At 43.4% G+C, this 19,433-nt stretch overlaps 1 protein-coding gene across 24 annotated transcripts in view; it reads left to right on the plus strand.

The window, feature by feature from the left end:
- The first annotated feature begins 3,304 nt into the window (after positions 1-3,304).
- Positions 3,305-19,433, plus strand: part of EPB41L2 (erythrocyte membrane protein band 4.1 like 2) — a 244,336-nt gene continuing 228,207 nt past the window's right edge. For all 24 annotated transcript variants that reach the window (XM_017345371.3, XM_070073565.1, XM_070073581.1 and 21 more), the window contains exon 1: positions 3,305-3,460. The gene's annotated coding sequence lies outside the window, so the exon portion shown is untranslated. The remainder of the gene's footprint in view (positions 3,461-19,433) is intronic.

Raw genomic sequence — 19,433 nt, forward strand, 5'->3', positions numbered from 1 at the left:
AGTACAGAGGAACCATCTGTTGAGTTTTGTTTGAATTCCAGCCTCAAAGAATCATGAGAAGTAAATCGGTTATTTTAGAGTGGACATTTACTTCATTGGTTAAGATATCAGTTAACGTGCCTAGGTCCCACACCAGAATATCTGGGTTCAATCCGCAGCTCTGGCCCCCTGATTCTGGCTCTGCTAATGCAGGCTCTGGGAGGCAGCAGATGATGGCTCAGGTGGGCTCCTGTCACCCAAACGGGAGGCCTGGATTGAGCTCCTCGCTCCCAGCTGCAGCTGGCAGTCCTGGCTGTTGCAAGCATTTGGAGAGTGAGCCAGTGGATGGGAGTGATCTTTCTGCCTGATTATTTCTCTCTTTTGGTTTCTCAAATTTTTTAAAAGGTGATTAAGTTGCGAGCTTTTGGGGTTTTTGTAGCAGAACTGAAACTCTGTCAAAGACTAGCCAGGTGACAGAGTGATTCATTCTGGTGTGTAACATCTGTCGGTTGTGGCAGTGGAGCTGGAACTGCATGCGTTCATAGTGAAGGCTGAGAATGCCTTAATCAGAGTAGGAGGGCAAATTGTCAGATCTTCTTACCTGTGGACCACATAAAGTAGGGGCGGATTCTCAACCCAGAGCCACTCTCATACTTCCACTTGTTTGGGCTTGGCACCCAGCAGGCACAGAGATAAATGAACGAGATGCCCATATTGGGAGCTTTCTCAAATGCCATGCTTAGAGAGGTAAGTTGGTAAGCAAGAGTGCTTAGGAGGTCCCGGGTCAATTTCTAGTCCAAACTGCCACGCTGACTATGCTTGTAGATGATGTTCAAGATTGAGCCTGTGAAGCTAAATTTGGATGTGGTGACTCTCAGGTCTAGCATCTGGATTCCTATCCTGTTCTCTGAGTCATTCCCTTGCCTGTTGCTACAGTGTATCTAGTGGGAAGATCTAATCTTGTTCTTATCTCTTGGGAATTAATGTTCTGCCCATGAGTGGCATCCTGGTAGTCCTGCCAATGTTCAGCCTGCTGGCCTCTTTGGGAAGCACCTGCTCAGGACTTTGTCCTTTCTGTCCAAATCCCTCTTTCCGTGTTAGACTTTCCCGCTTGCCTGGACTATTATCTATTGTTTGCTAACATCTCTATAGTATCATGTTCCATCTGCTGTCTTCACTTCCTTATAGCTTCTGGAATTTGAGTTTTCAACCTTCAGTTCCTGGCAGCTTTTCCTGAATCTGTTACATTCCATTGAAAATTTGGGGTTATGTAAAGCTGTGCCCAAAACACAGAGGCTAATGAATCTTCCAAACAATAACATTTAGGCGTTTGATAAATTACCTTTTTTTTCCTTTTTGAGTTTGAAAGGCAGACACACACACACACACACACACACAGAGAGAGAGAGAGAGGGAGGGAGAGAATGTTTGTTGACCACTCTTCAAACACCCGCAACAGCTAGGGCTTGGTAAAGCTGAAGCTAGGAGCCTGGGGACATAATCCAGGTCTTCCATGTGTGTGGCCGGGAACCATCGCTGCTGCTGTCCAGGGTGTGTGTGCATTAGCAGGAAGCTGGAATTGGAAGCAGAGGGGGGAATCAAATCTAGACACTGTGCTAGGGATGTGGGAGTCCCAAGCAGGTGTTTTTTTTTTTTGTTTTTTTGTTTTTTTTTTTGACAGGCAGAGTGGACAGTGAGAGAGAGAGACAGAGAGAAAGGTCTTTCTTTGCCATTGGTTCACCCTCCAATGGCCGCTGCGGCCGGTGCGCTGCGGCCGGCGCACCGCGCTGATCTGATGGCAGGAGCCAGGTACTTCTCCTGGTCTCCCATGGGGTGCAGGGCCCAAGGACTTGGGCCATCCTCCACTGCACTCCCTGGCCACAGCAGAGAGCTGGCCTGGAAGAGGGGCGACTGAGACTAGAACCCGGTGGGCCAGCGCCGCAAGGTGGAGGATTAGCCTAGTGAGCCGCGGCGCCGGCCAAGCAGGTCTTAAGTGCTGTGCCAAATGCCCACCCACCCCTTTATGACTTTTTAATACAAACGAAAATATAAAATGACAAATGCCATTTCTCAGTCAGTATAAATCAGGAATTTGGTTTGTTTCATTGTGAATCTTTCTAAGTGTTTAGGATACCATTGCTTCATGAAATTCCCAGGTGTTTCTCCCCAGAACTGCTGTTTCATCAGGTTTCTGCTCTGTATTCATGCACCTTATTAAATTTAACCTGTGTACTTAACCTGCAGAATTGTTATCAAATACATTAACACATGCAGGAATGCAAAATTATGCCCAGTATGCAAAGCACACAATGAATGGTAGTGCTATTATTTTTAAATATTTACCAGAAGTTAGCCAATAATCGGTCTTCTCAACTCTTTTCTCTTTGATGTAATGGACAGACACCCGCCCTGCCCTTTGCACTGGGCTATGGTGAGCAGTAAGTGATAGAATGTCAGTGTGCTCTGTGAACTGAAAAGCACGATACGCACGGAAGGTATTCTTCCCCAGGCTGCGTTTGTTAATTTCACGAAATGTCATGTTCAGGAAAGAAAGGGAGTCTTGGGGAGGTGGAATCACTGAAGACCTCAGTACACACGGGAGGAGGCAAAGCACAAGAAGTCCTAGGGTGCTGCGGGCAGTGTGCCAGGCACCCTGCTGCACACCGGTGTGACGCCTGGTAAAGCATCAAAAAGGGTGCCATAAGTAGAATTCGAGACAGCGGTCCTACAGAAGAACAGGAAGCTATCGTGTGTGTGTGTGTGTGTGTGTGTGTGTGCGCGCGCGCGCGTGTGTGTGTTGTGGCTTTCTACAGTTTAGCCTTAACCTAGGTTTCTCCTATTAGCTTCTTTGGCCTCATTGTGCTCCATCATCCAGGTCCCCAGGCTTCTGCCCACAGAGGGTGAGCCTAAGGGCCCCAACGCCATGGGCTTTGCCCAATCCCTTCCGTTCCTCCCGCGGGAAGAACAGATGGCTGCTTTCCAATGCTCTTTCGGGGAGAGCATTGCTCCCACCCGGCACTGAGAGGGACCCCGTTTTCCTTCCACGCTGTCCTCAGTAACAGCTACGCAATGAAGGTCAGAGACTTAACTGAGAAGTTGAGAGAGCACCGCAGGCCGGGATCCTTCGGGCAGAAGGCCCCGCAAGCAGACACTAGTAGTAGTTATTATGCGGCGCATTTCTGCGGGCCGCTGGTACCCGGCGGCCGCGTGGGGAGAATCCTGCGGGCAGGGCTCCCTGCAGGGCTGGGGGCGTGGCCTGGAGCGGGGGCGTGGCCGGCCCCACGGGGGTTTCCGCGCCGGGGGCGCGTCCGGCGGGGGCGCGGGAGGGGCTTCCGCCGCGAGGGGGCGGGGCCTGCGCGCGGAGTCCGCTGACGGCCTCAGCCAGGGAATTTCAATTTGAAACCTAGCGGAGGGAGGAGGCAGGCGGGGCTGGCCGGCGGCTGGGAGCGGAGCGGGACGGCTCGTGAGGTGCGGCGTCGCGGTAAGGAGGCGTGCGGGGCTGCGGAATGGAGGTCCCGGGGCGCGGGGGCCTGGCCGCGCCGCGGGTCTCCGCGGAGCTGCAGGGCGGCGCGGATTTCGCCTCTGGCTGCAGCTGGGAAGCTGATCCCCGGCAGGAAGCGGCGGCGGGACGGTCCCACCGGGAGGAGGGAGGGAGGCCGGCTTTAGTAGGAGTTTTCTGCGGCTACCTCTCTTCTCCTGTCTTCACTGCCCGAACGGATTCCCGCCCCGGGGTCCGGGTCCTGTTGCTCCAGGCCGGAACCCCGCTTCCCCGACCCGCTGCGACCCCCCGCTCGCTTCCCTGCGGAGCCCTGGGAGACCAGCCCGTGGGAAGGACCGCGCCGTCCCCGCGGCTGTGCCGTGGGCTCAGGGTCACGCGTGCGGGCCCCGCGGAGCAGCTGCGAAGGGAATCCGGCTCCGTCGGCGGCGCGGGCTGTGGGGACCCGGCCGCGGCGTCGCCCTTCAGGACGGTGGCTGTGGCCGCGCGCGGGAGGACTGCGGGGAGCCGGGCGAGGACGGCACGCCGGCCCCACGCGCGGCGCGGATCCGGCCCGGCATCCGCTCGCGCCCGCGCCCCCCGCCGACGCCCGGGAACCACGTTTGGTGCCGGGTCCCGAAACCCGGGCGGTCCCACCACGCCTGGCTGGCTCCTCAGCTTCCGCGCCGGGGGCCTGGCTGGGGTGGGCAGCACTTTTAGGGCCGGCGAATCTGAGGCAGCGGGCAGGTTCGGCTTCGGCGCCCGGGGACCCCGGACCCTGGCGGGGACGCTGCGCGACTGTGGCGCGGTCATCAGTCACGAAACTTGCCCTGCCCGCTGACCTGCCGGGAGGTCAAGTTTTCTCGGTGAGGTTTCAACAGCCCCAGCCTCGGCTCTGATTTCTGGGAGGGGTCTCCTGACCCAGGACGCCTTTCAGTGAATTTCCCGGAACACACCACAGTGGCTGCCCCGGCTTTTAAGAGCCGCGGTTGGGTGGCAGGGATGGGGGACCTCGCGCAGCCGTGGATTTATTTTCTCTTGTCCAAGGCACGTCCTTGCTCAGTGTTTGGAACTTCTTGCATCTGGAATGGCACGTGTGTGTTGAGCGTCTTCTCTCTTATTACTCTCACTTGAACTAATAAAAAAAGGCTTTCACAGGTTTTTCTTCATTCGTTTATTTTTTTCAGTCTCCTCCTTATAACCCCCTTTGCTCTTTCATCAGAATCCATTATTTCTGGATTCCCTGCCTACTTATAATACAGTATCGAGAATTACTGTTATAGTTTGGTGTCCTGTGAGATTCCTCATAATTGGGGGAAACTGAGTCAGTTTCTTGGCGGTTGGGATTGGGATTTGGAAGGATCAGGCTTTGGGCAGGTTTTACTGGTGATCGAGGGGTGCTTAATCTCATTCAGTTTCCCTCTGTGCTGCGGGAAATTAGTGGATTACTGTTGCAGCCTCTAACGGGGCTGCATTGCAATGCAATCTTGAATTGTGATAAAGGCCAGCTGAGTACATCCATCAGGCTGCGAGTTTGACACAACTTTTAAAGAGCTCTGCTATGTCACCTGTCAGAGCTCAAGTGATCATTTCTGAAATTCAGGTTTGAGGACCAGCATCAAACCTCGGATATCTACTCTTCGAGGTTCCTGGAGAAGTGGTAGTGGCTTGGAACAATGCTGTGGATTTAGGACTAATTTAATCCTATCCTGTCTTCCTCACTTTTTGGGCAGAATTCCCACTGAAGTCAGTAGTGGTCTTGTGTGCAGACGGACTGCTGAGAACAAGAGGCTGCTCATTTACAGTAACAAGAAGAGACGGTTTCTTTCCTTTTAAAACATCCCTCTTTGAGAAAGAGCTAGTCATAACAGTTCTTTAATCTTTTACCTCTAGTTGAAACAGAGCACTCAGCAAAAACCTTCGAAAGAAAATATGTGAATGAATTGAGCTACCAGCCCTCAAACTCTTGATCTAAATTAGATAGGGATTATTTAAAAAGCTAGAATTGCAGTAAAATCTTGGCTAATTTGTATAAAAAACGTTCACTGCTATGGAATGTTTTGTAGTAACTGGGTGTATATATATATTTAAAATGGGAGATTTAAGTTCAAGTCCAAGGAGAAGGAAGTAAATTTGGAGATTTGGATGGGGGGAGGGTAGGAATCTGAAGGGAGGCCCACCACGAAAACAACTATACAAATAAAACAAGTACATCTCAATGGCTTCTGTTACATTTCAAGAGATGGTTTTGGTAATTCGCTTATATGCAGATGTTCTTCAGGAGTTAGGGACTATCGGGAGCATGGTTAGGTCTGTGAGCCCTGGAGGTTTCCGGGTTAGCTTGCTGCTGATCTGAGTGGTGGGCTTGTTAGGTCTTTGCTTCTTAACATAACGTAACGGGTTTGTGGTTTACCCTTTCCAGATTACCAGTTCTAAAGAATTGAGTTTAGAAAACCTAACCAGTGACCAGAATATAAAAATAGACATTTAAAAATCAAAGCCATGTCCACATATACTACCAAACCACTTACTTTCAACTAAAAATACTTGCAAAGATGACAAAGCAGTCCTTTACCAAAATATTTATTGGTAAAATTTCTCTGTAATTAGTAATATTGTATAGTTAGGTTTAACATCAGGTTCTTCTTTGAATCACTACTCTCATATTGCTGTGGTTAGAGACCTACAAAGTTTGTATCTTTGCCATTTTATTTAGGAATGTGGAGTTTATATTTTATATAGCAGAATGCTAAATATTTTTGAAGCTTGGACTTTGTTTCTGTTTCCATGGGAAAGAATGGGCCCTTTTCTTTCTTTTTTGAACTGAAGTAGTCGGTTGAAGAGCTGCGTGTGAACTTTTTTGAAAGTATGAATTGCTAGTATTTTTATAAGGCAATAAAACAGTTTGTAGGGATCAATATCACCTAGAATCACATTTTACATTTCTAAAATCTGTATTGTTTACTTGGGGAAAACAAAGGAAATGTGCCTATCTCCTCCACCCCACCTTTTTTTAGAAACATTTCCAGTGGCCATGTTTGATTTTTTGAGATTCAAAATTACTGTACCTAACCACTGGGTACCCTTACAGATTTAAAAGCCTCAAGTAAATGTTTATGCTGGCTTCAGTACTCAGCAAATACTAGCCAAACCCTAATTTACTGCTCTTTTATAGAATCTTGGAATCTCAGAACTGAACCATTAGGAGTCAGCAAATTTACTCTCAGCCCTTTCCCCCTCCCCTCAAGACACAAATATTTCCAGCCTCTTTGGAAGGTCTGAGTAAATAGAAGATTTGTGTATGATTCCCCCACAGATTCTAGACAGAGCATCCTTTGGGAATGCCATGTTTGGCAGAAGCCAGCAACTTGATGTTCATAAGATTTTTATCATTCCTTTGCCTGGGTAGTGCTCCAGACTAAACTCTAAAATGGAGTCAGTGCCTGGTATCATTGACTGTAGGGAAATGGCCTCCAAGTTAGCTGTTACTGATATAGTTGTTTAGAAGTTACAGGTAATCCAAAAAGGAAAGAAAGAAATCATCTCTAGTATTATCTAGAAATGATTAATGGTTAGAACTGGTTTTTGGTTCCTTGTTTATAAAATGTGTGTTTTTTTATGAGACAGGGATTACTATGTGTTACGTGAAGCACCTATACATTGCTTGTGTTTAATGAATATGTGATGAACTAATTAATTGAAACTTTATATAAATATACTGGAGGTGCTTTTAGTGAAGATTTTCTGAAACGGTTCTGAAACAAGTTTGTAGAAACTTGTTATATTTCATTTAGAAGTATCATATGTCATATTTCATATAGAGAATTTGCCTTTTTTTAATTACTGAATGCTGTTTCCTCTTTGTGTAGGTTTCTTAGATGAGTGTTTTCCTTGTCCAGAAGGGTAGATGACGTATAAGTTATTTCCTAGGTGTTTGGACACTGTTTATTTTACTGAGAATTTCAGGAGTTTTCTGAATTTTCTCATTTGTTTTAGAAGATTTATGTATTTATTTGAATGGAAGAGTTACAAGGAGAGGAGGAGAGACACACAGAGAGAGATCTTCACTCCCCTGGTTCACTCCCCAAATGGCTACAATGGCCAGGGCTGGGCCTGGCTGAAACCAGGAACCAGGAGCTTCATCCAGATCTCTTACATGGGTGCGGGGCCCAAGTACTTGGGCTGTCTTCCATTGCTTTCCTATCACATGAGCAGGGAGCTGAATTGGAAATGACAAACTTAGGACTCAAACGGGTGCGCATATGGGATGCTAGTGTCACAGTTGACAACTTAACCCATTGGCCCCTGAATTTTCTCATTTTTAAGTGATATCTTTTTACCCCTTATTATTGGCATACATGTCATGTGGCCTATGAGTGCATTCTTGATGCTTCTGTTTTATTTTTTCCATAAATTGAAATTGAGCTAATTTCAAGTTCTCTGTTATTTTTAAAATAGAAGCATATTTTTTTCTTCACAAATATCTCTCTGTGTGTGTGTGTGTGTTTTTTTTTTAAGATTTATTTTATTGGGGCTGATGTTATGGTACAATGGGTTAAGCTGCTACTTGCAACACCAGTATCCTATATTGGAGTGCTAGTTCAAGTCTTGGCTCCTCTGCTTCTGACCCAGCTCCCAAATAATGTGCCTGGGATGGCAGTTGATGATGGTCCGAGTACTTGGGCTCCTGCTACCTACATGGGAGATCAAGATGGATTTGCTGGCTCCTAGCATGGGCTTGGTCAACTCCTGCCATTGTGGCCCTTTGGGGCATGAACCAGTGAATGAAAGATCTCTCTCTCTGTCTTGCACCACCTTACAAACAAATACAAATAAACGAATAACCATTTAAAAATTTGTCATGTAAGTCTGACTAGCAACTCTAAATCATCTTTTCTAAGCCCTGAATTCAGGTGTCTAGCCTTCCTGATGAGCTTCAGAGCTGCACCTAACCACCATTCTAACAGCAGTCAGTCCCTTTATTTTAATATGTGTACACATCCCAGCAGGTTGAAGACATCAAAATAAAGTGTAATTTTTACTTTGTCAGTCTTCTTTGGTTCTTTTCCTTTTTGTCCAGAGACTAGTTGTTTTTCACCTTCGAGTATTTACCTTGAGGGCTGGAAGGGAGCTTGGAGATATCTAGTTCAGACTCTTGACCTGGAGTGGGGTTAGTGGGGAATGGGCCCTGGGGAATGAACTTCAGGTTCTCTCTCTCTCTCTCTCTCTCTCTCTCTCTTTTTTTTTTTTTTTTTAAAGAGAGGCAGAGGCAGAGAGAGGGATAGGCTTCCATTTGCTGGTTCACTCTCCAAATGAGCTTCAGGTTCTTAAGGTGCCTAAGAATGTAATTCAGGGGCCGGTGCTGTGTCCTAGTGTGTATAAAGCCACTGCCTGCAGTGCTGCAACCCATGTGGGTGAAGGTTTGAGTCCCAGCTGCTCCACTTCGCATCCAGGTCTCTGCTATGGCCTGGGAAAGCAGTGGAAGATGATCTAAGTACTTGGGCCCCTGCACCCATGTAGGAGACTGGAACAAACTCCTGACTCCTGGCTTCGGTTTGGCCCAGCTCCAGCCATTGTGTGGCCGTCTGGGGAATGAACCAGTGGATGGAGAATCTCTTTCTCTCTCTGTGCCTCTGCTTCTACCTCTGCCTCTCTGTAACTCTGCCTTTCAAATAAATAAATCTTTTTTTTTTTTTTTTTTTTTTTTACAGAATGTAAGTCAGAAGGTCTGTGTGTGCATGAGTCAGTGATTGAGAGACATATTTTGGGAGCATTTTTTTTTTTTAAGATTTATTTATTTGAAAGGCAGAGTTAGAGGAAGACACACACACACACACACACAGATTGATCTTTCATCTACTGGTTTGTTCCCCAAATGGCCGCAGTGGCCAAGGCTGGGCCAAGGAGCCTGGAACTCCACCTACATCTCCCTCATGGGTAGCAGAGACCCAAGTACTTAGACCATCTTCCATTGTTTTCCCAGGCACCTTAGCAGGAAGCTGGATCCCAAGTGGAGCAGCCTTGGACCAGGACTCTTATGGGAAGCTGGCACTGCAGGTGGCTGCTCAACTCACTCTGTGCACTGCCTGGGAGCAGTTTTTAAAAGGGGTTTGGGGAACAGAAAAGATGGAGATCTGATCTAATTCAGTTCTTATTTTTAAGATTAGGAGATCTAAGACTTAGAAGGGGTTCCTTTTTTTTATATTACTTTATTTCACTTTCATCATTAATTCCTGCTTCCCACTCCTCACCAGTTTGTACTTATTTCCATTCAGTTGATTCTTTTATTTGACTCCTTTTACCTAATTGTCAAAGCTACACTGAATTCTGATACAGTCTTGGTCACTTACATTCTTACCTGTTAATTTAATGAATGTGTTTTTACTCCTCACAAATGTCTTTCATGAATATATTATTTGGAAGGGATGAATAACAAATTTTAGTATCTCTTGCTGATTAGACTACCATTTAGAGCAATGTGACTTTAGGCAAATTATTTCTGAAAGCCTGTTTCTTTAGTATGGGATTAAAAAATCATACCTATCTCAGAGTTATATGAGGATTAAATGAGCTAATGCTTATAAAATGCTTCACATAGTGCCTGGCATCTGTGAAAATTGTTAGGTTAAGAAAAGACCTAGTGGGTTGCTTGTGAATCATGTGGTTAGCAAATTTTTTTGCAGTAGTCAGGAATAATTATTTGTATAGAAGTGCAACCTTTGATATGAAATTAATTTCCTATGGCGATCACAAGTTAAAACCACTTTTAACAATTTTCAGTACAGTATCTATCATTTCTGAATTTTCATTAAACCCTGTCCTACTGAACTCTGTCCTGGTGACATACAAAAGAGCATATATGTGGCAAAGTCTTTGAGGTCTAGTTTTAATACACAAGAAGAATGTATAGTTTTTTTTAATGTTGTTAGAGATAACTGATTCTGAGTGTATCAAGTTTTTGGGGCTATGTTATGTTATAACTTCCTTTGTCTATAAATGCAGTAAACTTGATGAAAAAAAGCCTAATAATGAAATTTTTATTGATAATGTTTACACCTCTGCGTGTGTGACCTTTATAGATCCAGCACCTCTTTTTGTGTGTGAAATAACTTGCGGATATGTTTTCTCCCAATGTAGATGTTTAGAGTTTAAATTGGTTGCCAACATTAGGAAATCGGAAGATTTTACGTAAATATCTTTATTTTGGCTAGAAAAATTGGAAGACTGTGGCAATACTTGGCTCACACTCCTCTACTGCAAGGACATCCAAGTAGAGCTTTGTAGTTGTTGTCCTATTTTTGTAGGGGTCGTCCTCCCCCAGTTTGTCTCAGTTCTGTCCCCGTATCCCTTTGTTTTACTTCTAGACTATTTCAACCCTTTGGATTAGATAGCTGACTATTAGATATTAGACTATTAGCTTTTTTTTTTTTTTTTTTTTTTTTTTGACAGGCAGAGTGGACAGTGAGAGAGAGACAGAGAGAAAGGTCTTCCTTTGCCGTTGGTTCACCCTCCAATGGCCGCCACGGCCGGCGTACTGCGGCCAGCGCACCGCGCTGATCCAAAGATAGGAGCCAGGTACTTACCCTGGTCTCCCATGGGGTGCAGGGTCCAAGCACTTGGGCCATCCTCCACTGCCTTCCCTGGCCACAGCAGAGAGCTGGCCTGGAAGAGGGGCAGCTGGGACAGAATCCGGCGCCCCAACCAGGACTAGAACCTGGTGTGCCAGCGCCGCAAGGTGGAGGATTAGCCTAGTGAGCCGCGGCGCTGGCCAGACTATTAGCTATTAGATAGCTGATTGAGTTTGCACCTGTTTTATTAAGTTTTGGTTGGAAGATGCAAGAAAGCATAGATCTGCATGCCCTGAAAAGGGGTGTTGCTGGCAGTGGGGCTTTTCTACCTGCAGGGCCAGCAATGAATTCCCATCTTTCCCTTTATGAAGAATGACCTTTGGATCCCTGAGAGAGTCACAGTTTGTGGAGCTCATTAATCAGTGCCCAACATGAGATGGCCCTCAGTGACATGTGCTGGGTATGGTCTTTCCGATTTCATCCTAGACTTCATGACTTAAAAGCTTTTAGGTTGGTTGCTTTGGTTCTCTGAAGTTTAATGTTACACCCTATGTATATGTTCCTTCACCTTTAAAAAATACTTAAAAACTTTTTCATTTAATCTTTTATCATATGTCCCTAGAAGCTAAGAACTATTTTGAACACATAGTGGAAATGACATCATGACAGTGAAAATTCCTTAATAGCATTGCGTCACATACCCAACTAGCATATCAAAATCTCTGTTGGTCTCAAGTACTAGTTTTTGAAAAAGTTTGGTTTAAGATCTAGCTAAGAGTCATACTTTATACTTTTTTGGCTATCTCTCTCTCTCTCTCTCTCTCTCTCAAAGATTTATTTATTTATTTGAAAGTCAGAGTTACACAGAGAGAGAAGCAGAGGGAAAGAGAGAGGTCTTCTTCTATCCACTGATTCATTCCCCAAATGGCTGCATTGGCTGGAGCTGCACTGATCTGAAGCCAGGAGCCAGGAGCTTCTTCTGGGTCTCCCATGTGGGTGTAGGAACCCAAGGACATGGGCCGTCTTCTACTGCTTTCCCAGGCCATAGCAGAGATCTGGAGTGGAAGTGCAGTAGCTGGGGCTTGAACCAGCGCTCATGTGGAATGTTGGCACTGCAGGCAGCGACTTTACCAACTACACCACAGTGCCGGCCCCTTGATATACCTTTCAAGATTAGTAAGTAAGCAACGGACAGAGCTGGGCCGATCTGAAGCCAGGAGACAGGAGCTTCTTCGGGTCTCCCACATGGGTGCAGGGGCCCAAGGACGTGGGCCATCTTCTACTGCTTTCCCAGGCCATAGCAGAGAGCTGGATTGGAAGTGGAGCAGTCAGGACTCCATACTGGATGCCGGCACCATAGGCAGAGGATTAACCTACTGCGCCATGGGGCCGGCCCCCAAAGTGTTATTTTTTTAAAAAAAAACTTAAGTAGAGAACTGCTTACTCTTATTACTATTATTATTTTAAGATTGATTCATTTGAAAGGTAGAGTGACAGAGAGAGGGAGAGACTCAGCAAGAGTGAGAGAGATCCTCCATCTACTGGTTCACTCACAACAGCTAGGGCTAGGCAGGCCAAAGCCAGGGCCCTCAGGTTCTATCTGGGTTTACTACGTGGGTGTCAGGGGGCCAGATAACTTGGACCATCATCACTGCTTTCCCAGTTAACAGTAGGGAGCTGGGTTGGAAGTGGAGCACCTGGAACTTTAGCTGGCTTTCTGATGTGGTATATGTGTTTCACAAACCATGGCTTAACCCGCTGTGCCACAACACCTGCCCTGGGCACTATCAAAAAATTTCTCTCTGCATTTCAAAATGAGAAGAAATATATATATATATATATATATATATATATATATATATGAGAATGAATAGAGATAGAAAGAGAAATCTTCTGTATTTCAGGCATGAAAAGCCAAGACACTGTGGCAAAAAAACAAACAAACAAACAAACAAACAAACAAGACCTAAATGAAAGATCTCTGCGAGTGAGATCCCAGTGGAAAGAACAGGTCATCAAAGAAGGAGGTACCTTTCTCTGAAGGGAGGAGAGAACTTCCACTTTGACCATGGCCTTGTCTAAACAAGATCAGAGTCAGCGAACTCAAAAGGCCTCCATAGCCTTGGCAACTCATGACAAGAGCCTAGGGAGATTACTGATGCCATAAACAGGAGTGTCAAATTGTTAAGTGAACAACAGGAGTCACTGTGCACTTACTCCTCATGTAGGATCTGTGTCCTTAATGTGCTGTACATTGTGATTTAATGCTATAACTAGTACTCAAACAGTATTTTTCACTTTGTGTTTCTGTGTGGGTGCAAACTGTTGAAAGCTTTACTTAATATATGCTAGATTGATCTTCTGTATATAAAGAGAATCGAAAATGAATATTGATGTGAATGGAAGGGGAGAAGGAGCGGGAGAGGGGAGGGTTGCAGGTGGGAGGGAAGTTATGGGGGGAAAAAGCCATTGTAATCCATAAGCTGTACTTTGGAAATTTATATTCATGAAATAAAAGTTAAAAAAAAAAAAAAAAAAGAGAAATCTTCTGTTGGTTCATTCCCCGAATAACTGCAAGAATTAGGGCTGGGCCAGGCTGAAGCCAGGAGCCTAGAACAACATTGTGTCTCCCATGGGGGTGGCAGGGACCCAAGTATTTGAGCCATCACCTGTTGCCTCCCAGGGTACACATTAGTGGGAAGCTGGATTGGAAATGGACTAGCTGAGACTTGAGCTAGGTACTCGTATATGGGATGTGGGTGTCCCAAGTGGTGAGCATAGTGCTGTGCCAAATGCCTGCCCTGAAGTTTTTTGGAATTTGTTGGCATGCACAGTATCTAATTTTTTTTATGAAAGACAGGCTTGCTTTCTTGACTGGTTTTCTGCCTGCTGGTTTCTTCTGTAAAATTGTGATTATGGAGCAGATGTGGGTACTACTTTTAGTTGTGTGATTCTTGATTCATGCTGGATATAGAGTACCCTTCATCTTGTTTTTCATGTAATGTTTCCAGTCTGATTTTTCTGCATTAGAAAAATACCAGGGTATAAAACACATCAAGAATAAAATGTGCCTGCCCACCAATTTTTGTCTTTCATGTGGTTTTCCATTTTTTTCCCATTTCATTTACAGTGCAAATGACATTCCCCAGAGTGCTTGTATATGATTTAGAAATTAGAAAGTTAGATAATACCTCAGGGATTATAAGGAAAAGCAGTCGACTGATGTAGCTATCTTCATGATTTCTTTTCTCCACAGGCAATGCCTTTCAATACTTCTGGGCTTATTTTATGGTATGTTTTGTATTTAAATAACATTTTCTTGTTTCTCATTTTAAACAAAATGACAGATATTTTCATTTTATTAGTTGTTAAAAGTTTATACATTTTCTGGAAGAGAAGGGGACATACTAGAGGTCAAAAATTTGATTTCACTGACATTTCCCTAATTCTTATGAATTTTTGGGTGGATAGTTGTTCAGATTCATATATCCAGGTGTGGAGGAGCAGTCTTTGAAAAAGCTGCCATATTGCTGACATTGCCCAGTTCTGCTTCTTAATTTTTGCATTTTAAATAATGATACCTCTTGTCTTTCTACTTTGTTTGGAGTCTGCCTTCTTTACTAACTCCCTTTTCCCCTGGGCAAACCTAGAATCCCCTCTTTACATTATCTCCAGCTTATATATTCAAAGCTGAGTCACTAGAAGTACTTTAATTTCATGTTCTTCCTTACCAACTCTGTTTTATTCTGAAGTTGATTACCTTATTTTGCCCCCTCATTTGCTTGGTTTTCTATGTACCCATCCTTGATTCAGCTCTAGACTGTGTTGGAACTATAAACTTCCTGCCAAAAAGGTCAAACATGAGGTTATCTTTTGAGTTCCACTTCTTTTTTCTCCTGGAGACATTCTTCCTGGGCCCTCCATCTTCCTGCACTGCATTTATTTCTAGATCGGCTGTGCAGTTGTATTCTGAGGATATTTTTTCCAGTCTTAAAGTGTCCATTTCTACCTTTCAGTTTGATGTCTTTTACGGTTTGGCTGTGTATGGAATTCGAAGTTAGTGACTGTTTTCCTTCTGAAATGTGAGGGCATCTTTGGAAGTTTAAAGGCTCTGTAAGCTCTGTTTCTTACCTCAGTCCTCAGAGGTATTGGAACCTACCATTCCTAAGGTTCTCAGGAAGATTCTCAGGGCTTCTTCAGCGATCTGCTTCTTTCTTGTAGGCCTCCACCAAAGCAGGAACTCAGGTTTCAGCTTCCTCGGGTCTGCTAAGTCAGTTATTTTGTACATCTGCTTTCCATCTTCTGGAATTCTGTTGGCATATCTCATCTGCTGGCCTGCCCCCTCCTGGTTTTTTTTTTTTTTTTTTTGAGAATTTATACTTTTTTATTTCCTTACTGTCATTTAAGTGTGGTTTTAGAGCAAAAAAAAAATGAACTCATGCTCAATCCACTGGATTTAGGGTTTTAAATTGATTAAAAATGAAATTCACAAGATTATTGTGGTGCTCACATTGGGTAAAGACTGCAGCCATAATGCAATTTCAGTTTTTTTTCCCTGTGTCAGTTTCTGGGTTGATTAGTTATGTATAAACAGAGCAGAATGGCATGGTGAGGGGATTGACATCTAGGATGGCTGAAAGTAGGTGACTGGACTGATACGTCGTTGAACAAGAAGGGGCTTCCTAGGAAGAGTTATGTAACTTTATTATATTTTCCTGAGATATTTCAAGGATTAGTTCAATATAAGCTGATAAATATGTAATTTAACAAGAATTACAAATTCACAGTTAAAACAAATTTGGTGAATATATGTCAGAAAAGGCAATTTTATATTAGAGCTTATGGAATATTTTGGTTTTTGTCTGCCTTTAGACTGACACATGATTGCTGCCATAAATTTGAATAGTCTGAGTATATTTTGGGTATTAGGGTAATTTTTTAGTTCATGTGGGTTCTGTTAGGATAATTTTAGGATGAAAACTTTTACATCATAAGTACAGTGTAAATAAGGTGTGAAATTTGCAATAATGTGAAGGTATATATGTTACAGATTTTTGTGATTTTTGTGTATACATCTTGGAGAAGGTGAAAAAGAAAGGGAGGTTCCACATAAAAAGCTCATGGGTTAGTAATGACTGTGAGGTCTGACGAAGCTCCAGGAAAACCTCGTGGCCATGAGTGCATGTAATCAGTGTTAAGTTGCTTGCTGAGTTTTTGAAATTCATAAATTCAAATACTCTGTTCATTAATGTAGAAGGTGTGGGAGGCAATAAATGGGTAAGGGCAGTGTTTCTCCAAAGTGTGATGCTATGGGAAGTGATTTGACATGATCCTTTAATGAATCTTTCTCTTTTAATCCTTAAGTATATATTTCTTTGTGCATCAGAAGACCATACAAGTACCTGAAAACTATTATTTCGTTGATGTTACTTAGCGTAAAACTAAAATATGTATTCTTAAAGCAAATTTAAAAGTAATTTTTTCTTTTTTTTTTCTTCCTTTCTTTATTTGACAGAGTTAGACAGTGAGAGAGAGAGACAGAAAGGTCTTCCTTCCGTTGGCTCACTCCCAAATGGCCGCTACGGCTGGTGCTGCGCCTATCCGAAGCCAGGAACAATGTGCTTCTTCCCAGTCTCCCATGCGGGTGCAGGGACCCAAGCACTTGGGCCATCCTCCACTGCCCTCCTGGGCCACAGCAGAGAGCTGGACTGGAAGAGGAGCAACTGGGACTAGAACCCGGTGCCCATATGGGATGCCGGCGCCGCAGGCAGGGGATTAACCAAGTGAGCCCTGGCGCCAGCCCCTTAAAGTAATTATTAAGTAAGTAATCCTCAGTGGCTATAGATTTGGCAAAAGTTATAAAATAATTATATGAATAACTAAACTTTGAAAAATGTGTGGGTTCAAAATTTGATTTTTTTTTTTTTTTTAAGATTTATTTATTTATTTGAATGTTAGAGTCACACACAGAGAGAAGGAAAGGCAGAGAGAGAGGTCTTCCATCCACTGGTTCACTCCCCAACTGGCCGCAACAGCTGGAGCTGAGCCTATCCGAACCCAGGAGCCAGGAGCTTCTTCCTGGTCTCTCATGTGAGTGCAGGGGCCCAAGGACCTGGGCCATCTTCTACTGCTTTCCCAGCCCACAGTAGAGAGCTGGATCGGAAGAGGAGCAGCCGGGACTAGAACCAGCACCCATATGGGATGCTGGCACTGCAGGCGGCGGCTTTACCCACTATGCCACAGTGCCAGCCCCCAAAATTTGATTTCTTTGCTTATGGTACTTTTACATGTATTTTCTCTTAATAAAGAACAACATGAAACTGTATGTGCTGAGTGTGGCATAGGCATCTAAGTGTTTCCTTTCTTTATATGAATTTTTTAAAATACTGTTTTTGTTAATTTGTGTTTCTATTGTTTTCTAAATAAATTATCAACATTTTTGTTGATAAAACAATTTTGTACCATGGATCTTACAGGTAAAAAAGAGATTACAAGTACCCAGATCATTCAGCAGTTGGGTAATGGAGCTTCAGGTATAGCCAGGACCTCCTGTGTCCAGAGTTATTCCATCTACACTGTGGTGTTGGACTATTCACGTAGTTGCCAGTTGAAGCTTTCTTGGAGAACTCAGGAATCCTGCCAAGTTTTATTTGCTAAAAGGATGTCCTGTAGCTTTTATATATTTGTATCTTGAGCCCTGAAGGTAGACAGAGCTGATTTACCAAAAATAGTTCAATAAATGTGTCAACATTTTGAAATACTGTTGAAAAAAAAAAACAAGGAAGTAGAAGCCCTTTGGGATTATTAGAAAATGATGCCAAATGCCTTCACAAGTATTTGAAAAGCAAATGTGGCAGTGGTTGTGTGCTAGACAATGGCTTATATTCAACCTTTGTTTTTAGAGCCCATTTTTATTATGATAATCTTTTACTTTTTCTCATACTCCATGTTTAATTGCTTCACCTAAGAGCAGAAAAGCTCCTAATAGAACATCTCCCTTGAAAAATTTTCTTGAATCCGCTTCTTTAAGGAGAAAAAGGAAACTTTTCTCTTTAATAAAGTGAATAGAAACTGTGTGTGGGAAAGGTTAGAGTGTCAAGTAATGAGTTCAATCTGTCCACTGACAAATCAAGAGTTTATCTATGAGCTTGAAAAAGAACTGTTTTTGGATCTTGGCCATTAAAATCAACATCAGTAAAGCCTGCGTCTTAATTTCCTTAATGCTAAGATTGTCTGTTTTAAATTATGCACATATGGGAATGTGAATACATTCATCCTTGCCTCACTACCCCCACCGAAAACAGACAGGAAAATAAAGGTACGTTGAAGCTCTGCTGATAAGAGCTGTAGATGTGGGTTGCATATGTAGTACAGATGTGGCCCCCACCTAATTGACACAGTTCATCTTTATCCTCAGTGCTACAGCTTAAAATGAAAGACTTGAGGGAGTATTCTAGGATGTTCTATAGATATGTGATGTTTGTATAACTTGCTCTGTGCTGCACTTACAACAGCATGGAAGGATAACTTGGCTCTTTTTAAGGATTTTTTTTTTTTGGTTAAAAATTCTTAAGCCATGTTTTTACTGTGTGTGGTTACTTATTGGAGTAGTTTTTTGGAAAGAAGAATATCATTTGTGATTATAGAAATGTGTCTATTGAGCTTTTTATTGTGGAAAAGTTAAAATATTTCTGTAAGTAAAGGAAAGAGTAGCATAAGGAATCCTGTATACCCTTGCCTAACTTCAACAGTTACTGGCAGTATGGGCCAGACTTGGTTCATCTTTTTCTTCTTGTCTCTAACTCTCCCCAGCTCCCTGTACACATTTTGAAGTAAATTTCAGACATCATGTAATTTTGTTTGTGAGATTCCCTAGATTCCCTCTCCCCTACCCTTTTGCTGTGTACTGTTGGTTTCCAGAATAAAGTTTATGTTCATTACTGGGTTTGTGGAATACAGAAAGTTGTTCATTTGTATTTGTTTGTCACATTTTTGGAATAGATACCTGAATATTGTTTTGATCACTGAAAGCAGTTTCTCCGAAATGCAGCGTTGTGCCCATAGGGAATGCTGTAGCCAGTGTTAAAAAGAAATTAACAATCTCCCACAAAATTACTATAATTATAAAAAACCCTAACAATTTCTAAGCCAAATCCGAATTAATCTTCAAACTCCAGGATATATTCAAGGTTTTGCTGATGTTGTATAAGTTTTTTCCTATGACTTCTGCCTGTGTTTGTACTAGATTTTAATGTTTTCAGATTTTTATTTTTCCTCCCTCCTTCCCTGTCCCTTGTATAGTTTAGTGGCAATATGCTGGAACTCAACCAAGTGAAATATTTTTTTAGCTGACTGAATTTTAATGAAATTATACAGTTACTAAAATCAAAGGAATTTGCCATGTGTGATTG

Source organism: Oryctolagus cuniculus, chromosome 5, assembly GCF_964237555.1.
Source record: "Oryctolagus cuniculus chromosome 5, mOryCun1.1, whole genome shotgun sequence".
Lineage (NCBI taxonomy): Eukaryota > Metazoa > Chordata > Mammalia > Lagomorpha > Leporidae > Oryctolagus > Oryctolagus cuniculus.